Raw genomic sequence first — 6214 nt, forward strand, 5'->3', positions numbered from 1 at the left:
TTTCTGCACATTTACTGTTCATTGCGTCCACCGTTTTCAAGTTTCGAACATGCTCACTTATATCCGATACTCATCTGTTTTCAGAAATCTTTATATCGTTGGAAAGCTAACTCGATAAGCTTCGCATAGAAACTTCGACGAACAAATTCCGGTATAAATAAAGTCGATTCCTATACACATATAATCAAACTATACACTTGAAACCATCTCAAAATAATCAATACTCATACTTAAACTCATATATACCTAACTTATGATCAATACATATACTCCAACACATATAACCATGGCTAATGCACATAATTAAGTACGGGGTGTTACAGAAGTCGGTGGCTGCGAAGCTGGTCGGATTCTCGTCGGTGATGGCGACGGTCCAAATGGCGACCGAATTTACTGTTTCACCGGCGGTTGGGTGGCGGCGCTGGTCGCTGATTTTTCCGACCTCACTTCACCAGTGGAGATGTCTGGCGGCGGGAGCAGTGACGGCTGGCGGCGCTGGAGGGGAGCACGGAGGAAGCTGGCGGATCTGAGCAGCGCTGGCACCAACGCCGGCGCTGTCGTCGCCGATGGGGACGGCGGAGCCGCGGCTTTTTTTTTTTTTTAGTTTTGGAGAGAGAGAGATGGTAGAGAGAGGGAGAGATCGTGGTCCGTGAGAGAAGGCGGCATCGGCGAGATCTGTTGAGAAAGAGAGTGAGAGTCTAGAGAGAAGGTCTAGAGAGATGGAGGCTGATTTCCTTTTTCTCTTTGTTACTGTTCATCCCTTTTTTTGTGTGTATGTGGGTATATATATATATTGTATTTATCCTTTTTGAGTCCTTTCTTCTTGGACAAGAAAAAAAAGAGAGGGGGGTGACGTGGGGTAGGGTTAGGTAGGGGTAGGGAGGTGGGGTATGGGGTGGTGAGGTGGTAATTTGTCATTTTCTTATTGGAGAGGGTTGTTAGGGTGTTAAAAGAATAAAAGTTTGTTAGGGATTTTGTTGAGATTTATTTTTTGTATTTTTGGTGGGATGTAATCACGTGGGTGAGGGTACATGATATGATAAGGTAGAAATGAATAAAATCGAACTTTTGAGGGGGACAAAATTACGTGTCTACATCATTCCCCCTTTGAATGTAAACACACAGTGTTTTCAGACAAAGAAGTAGGCAATCAGACAGAATTTTGTCCCGACCATTATTCAAAGGAAGAAACAGAAGAAAGAAGGACTACCGGGTCTTGAATTAGGACAGCCTACCCATCCAAGTTATGAGGGGATCAAGTGACATGTATCTCCAAGGATTGGACGGAGATGGACTATACCGAGTTGGAGAGTTGAGTGAGGTTCCGTCGAGGTTCCGGTCCGCGGCTCTGTTATTACATCAAAAATGAAAATTACAAGTTAAAACATAAATGAAATTACAAAAATCCTATCTATACAGCTTCTATTGGCTCTTGACTCGACTTTTATCACCCTATTCTTCAGGCTGGCTCCTGACTTGCAATTTTTCAATTGGTTGCTTGGCTTTCCATTGCTTCACTTTGTTGCTTGACTTTTCGTTTCTTCACTTTGTTGCTTGACTTTATTTTTCTTCACCCTAAGGCTTTTCCTCATTTAATTGGAAAGACTGATAGTAAATTTTGAAATCCTTTCTCGCTTGTTTTGACACAGACTTGACTTAAAAATGTAAAGAAATGATGGTGACTCTTATTTTGATAAAATGACATAAAAAATGACAAAAAAAATGAATATGTAAATGACAAAAAATCCCATATTCAAAAGAAAAACTTATCTGAATACGACAACCAACTCCAATGAGTATGACATGCATTTTGAATTGAGCTGCCTGATCTTCCTATCCAAACTCCCCATTTGTTGTTGAGTTCGTGCCTTTTGCCGCTGAGCCGCTTCTTCAAATCCATTGGACTCATACATCACATTCGATTGATGACATATTAAAAGACTTTTGCCAACATCTCTTTCTTTTCACTTTTCACTTTTCTCTTGAACTCTCCATCGCCTTACGGTGGCCGGGAGGGTTTTCACCAATAAGACTCTCTCATTTCTTATTTCTCTCCACTCACCATCGCCTTATGGTGCCTGCAAGGGTTTTCACCAATAAGACTCTCTCATTTTCATTTCTCTCAACTCACCATCGCCTTATGATGCCTACAGGGATTTTTACCAATAAGACTCTCTCATTTTTGTATTTCTTTCCTGATTTCTTATGCTGAGGGAGACAAGCGGTACTTCACAATGTATCATCCTATCCATTGCATGCTTAGCTTTAACATTATCAAAAATTAATATTAAGGTCTTTCTTTGGTTGTAACTTGGCTTTTGGTTAAGGTTAGAAAAGATAGTAAGGGGCTCAAACGATACTTGAAGTAGGGGTGAGACTTACAACTTTTGGAATCGACTCAAACAACACATTAACTCATGCCCCAGTTTTGTTGACTGGGTGAATCTTAAATGTTTATTTGGTTTGACCGAGCCCGAACTAGGGCAGCCTACGTATCTCACTCTCGAGAGAGGAGAATCAGGTCAGACGTAGTTCCATCAGCTTGTTCATTGTTTTGATTTTTTTTCTTCTTTTTTTTTATTTTCGAACTCTTTCTTTTATTCTTATTTTCTTGACATTTATCTTTGACTCTATTTTGATTCCAAAAGAGGGATATGAAAGAAAAATAAAACGAAGCTCAAATGGGTAAACAAGGGATGACACAATGTTTGGATAGAAGAATAAAATGCCTTCGTCATATCAATCTTCAAAAATGCAAGTATTAAACATGCAATAAAATCAACAAAGGATCATATATCATACATAATATCTTTTGACCGCATCAGCATTGATAGCCATTTCTGCCATTTTACCTTCAATATCTGTCAAATATAAGGCTCCATTGTGCAACACTTTCTTCACAACGAAGGGACCTTGCCAGTTAGGGGAGAACTTGCCTTTCGCTTCAATCTGGTGAGGAAAGATACGTCTCAATACCAACTGACCAACTTCAAAATTTTTGTGACGGACCTTTTTGTTATACGCTCGAGCCATCCTCCTCTGATACAACTGGCCATGACACAAAGACGCTAGGCTTTTATCCTCAATCAAACTCAAATATTCTAGTCGGGGTTTTACCCATTCGTCATCATCAATCTCTGCTTCTACAATGACGCGAAGAGAGGGAATTTCAACTTCTGCAGGGATGATTGCTTCTGTCCCATACACTAATAAATACGGAGTTGCCCCTGTTGAAGTACGAACAGTGGTGCAATAACCTAGCAATGCAAATGGTAACTTTTCATTCCACTGTCTAGACCCTTGTACCATTTTTCGCAGTATCTTTTTTATATTCTTATTGGCGGCTTCTACAGCACCATTGACATTTGGCCAATATGGAGTAGAATTTCGATGTGCGATCTTAAAATGTTGACATACTTCTTGCATCAAATGACTATTGAGATTGACAGCATTGTCTGTAATGATCATCTTAGAAATTCCAAATCTACAAATGATATTGGCATGAACAATCTACCACAACCTTCTTTGTCACTGACTTGAAAGTTACTGCTTCTACCTACTTTGTGAAGTAGTCAATGGCTACCAAAATGAATCTATGTCCATTTGATGCCTTCGGCTCAATCGGTCCAATCACATCCATTCCCCAAGCCACGAACGGCCATGGAGAAGCCATTGCATGCAACTCAACAGGAGGAGAACGTATCAGATCACCGTGTACTTGACATTGATTACACTTTCAAACAAATTGAATAGACTCCCTTTCCATAGTAAGCCAGCAATAACCTGCTCGAAGAATATTCTTTGACAGGACATGACCGTTCATATGCGACCCTCATACTCCAGAGTGTATTTCAACCATAATTGCCGAGGCTTCTTTTGCATCTACACACCTTAAAAGTCCCAGATCTGGGGTCCTCTTATACAAGATTCCCCCACTTAAGAAAAATCCACTAGCTAAATGCCTAATAGTCCTCTTTTGATCGTTGGTGGCATATGCTGGGTATTCTCCTGACTGAATGTACCGCTTGATATCCAAGAACCAAGGTTCTCCATCGAGCTTTTCTTCAACTGCATTACAGTAAGCATGCTGATCACGACTCTCTATATGCACTGGATCGATGTAGGCTTTGTCAGGAAGTTAGAGCATTGAAGACAGAGTGGCTAAAGCATCAGCAATTTCATTATGAATCCTTGGAATATGCCTAAATTTTACTAACACAAACTGTTGACATAGTTCCTGCAAGCATTGTCGATAGGGGATGAGCTTCAAATCTCGCGTTTCCCAATCGCCTTGAATTTGATGGACGAGCAGATTCGAATCTCCTAACACCAATAATTCTTGGACTCCCATATCAACAGCTAACCTCAGACCAAGAATGCAGGCTTCATACTCTGCCATATTGTTAGTACGGTAGAATCGAAGTTGTGCTGTCACCGGGAAATATTGTCCAGATTCAGAGATAAGAACTGCACCTATTCCAGCTCCTTTCATGTTGACTGCTCCATCAAAAAATAACCTCCAACCAGGATCAGCATCTATAACGACTTCATCGACACACGACCCTTCCTCGTTAGGAAAATATGTCTTTAATGGCTCGTACTCTTTATCGATGGGATTCTCAGCAAGATGATCTGCCAAGGCTTGGTCTTTCATGGCGGTTCAAGTCACATATACAATGTCGAACTCAGTAAGCAATATTTGCCACTTTGCCAATCGACCTGTCGGCATAGGCTTCTGAAAGATATACTTCAAAGGATCCATGCGAGAGATGAGATAAGTAGTATAGGATGAGAGATAATGCTTCAACTTCTGTGCTACCCAAGTTAGGGCACAACACGTCCTTTCAAGAAGAGTATACCTGGCCTCATATGCGGTGAACTTCTTGCTAAGATAATAAATAGCCTGCTCCTTTTTGCCTGTGACATCATGTTGACCCAGGAGACAACCAAAAGAATTGTCCATGACTGATAAGTATAAGATCAAAGTCCTACCAGGCTCCTGGGGTACCAACACGGGCGGATTTGACAAATATCTTTTGATTCGATCGAACGCTTCCTGACATTCTTCAGTCCATTTTACCACAACACTCTTTTTCAGCAACTTGAATATGGGCTCACAAGTGGTTGTGAGTTGAGCAATAAACCTGCTAATGTAGTTTAATCTACCGAGCAAACTCTTCACCTCCGTTCTATTCTTGGGCGGGGGCAAATCCTGGATGGCTTTGATTTTCGAGAGATCCAATTCAATTCCCCGACGTCTGACTACAAACCCTAACAGCTTTCCAGATGGAACTCCAAATACACATTTTACCAGGTTGAGTTTGAGATTATTCCTGCGAAGCCTTTCAAAGAACTTTCTTAAATCTTTAACATGGTCGGCCTGAATTTTTGACTTAATAATCACATCATCCACGTAGACCTCAATCTCCTTATGCATCATATCATGAAACATAGTGTTCATGGCTCTTATATATGTTGCTCCAGCATTCTTCAAATCGAACGGCATCACTCGATAACAATAAGTTCCCCATGATGTGATAAAAGACGTCTTCTCTTCGTCATCGTCATCCATAATGATCTGGTGATATCCGGCATAGCAATCCACAAAAGAAGAAACCTCGTATTTAGCATAGTTGTCTAACAAAATGTGGATGTTGGGTGGTGGAAAATCATCTTTCGAACTCGCTCTGTTCAAATCACGGTAATTAACACATACTCGAATTTTGCCATCTTTCTTTGGTACGGGAACAACATTGGATAACCACATGGGATAGCGAGCTACTCGAATTACTGTGGCTTCAAGTTGCTTCATGATTTCCTCTTTAATTTTAATACTTATATCCATTTTAAATTTCCTCAACTTTTGTTTGACAGGAGGGAACGCGGGATCAGTTGGCAATTTATGAGCCACTAATTCAGCGCTTAAACCAGGTATATCATCATAAGACCATGCAAAAACATCCTTATAATCCATTAGTGCTTGAATCATTTCATCTTTTAGATCTGGCAAAACATGTACACTGATTTTAGTTTCCCTGATATCTTATTGATCCCCTAGATTTATTGGCTCAATCTCATTCAAATTAGGATTCGGTTTGTCCTCAAGCTGTTCCAACTCTTTGCTTATTTCTTCTAGTGCTTTTTCTTCATCATATTCCCCATCCTGCTTCATTACATCTTGATTAGTTTGGATTTTAAGATTAGGCTGAAAATT

This window comes from Capsicum annuum, chromosome 11 (assembly GCF_002878395.1).
Source record: "Capsicum annuum cultivar UCD-10X-F1 chromosome 11, UCD10Xv1.1, whole genome shotgun sequence".
In the NCBI taxonomy this organism is placed as follows: Eukaryota; Viridiplantae; Streptophyta; class Magnoliopsida; order Solanales; family Solanaceae; genus Capsicum; species Capsicum annuum.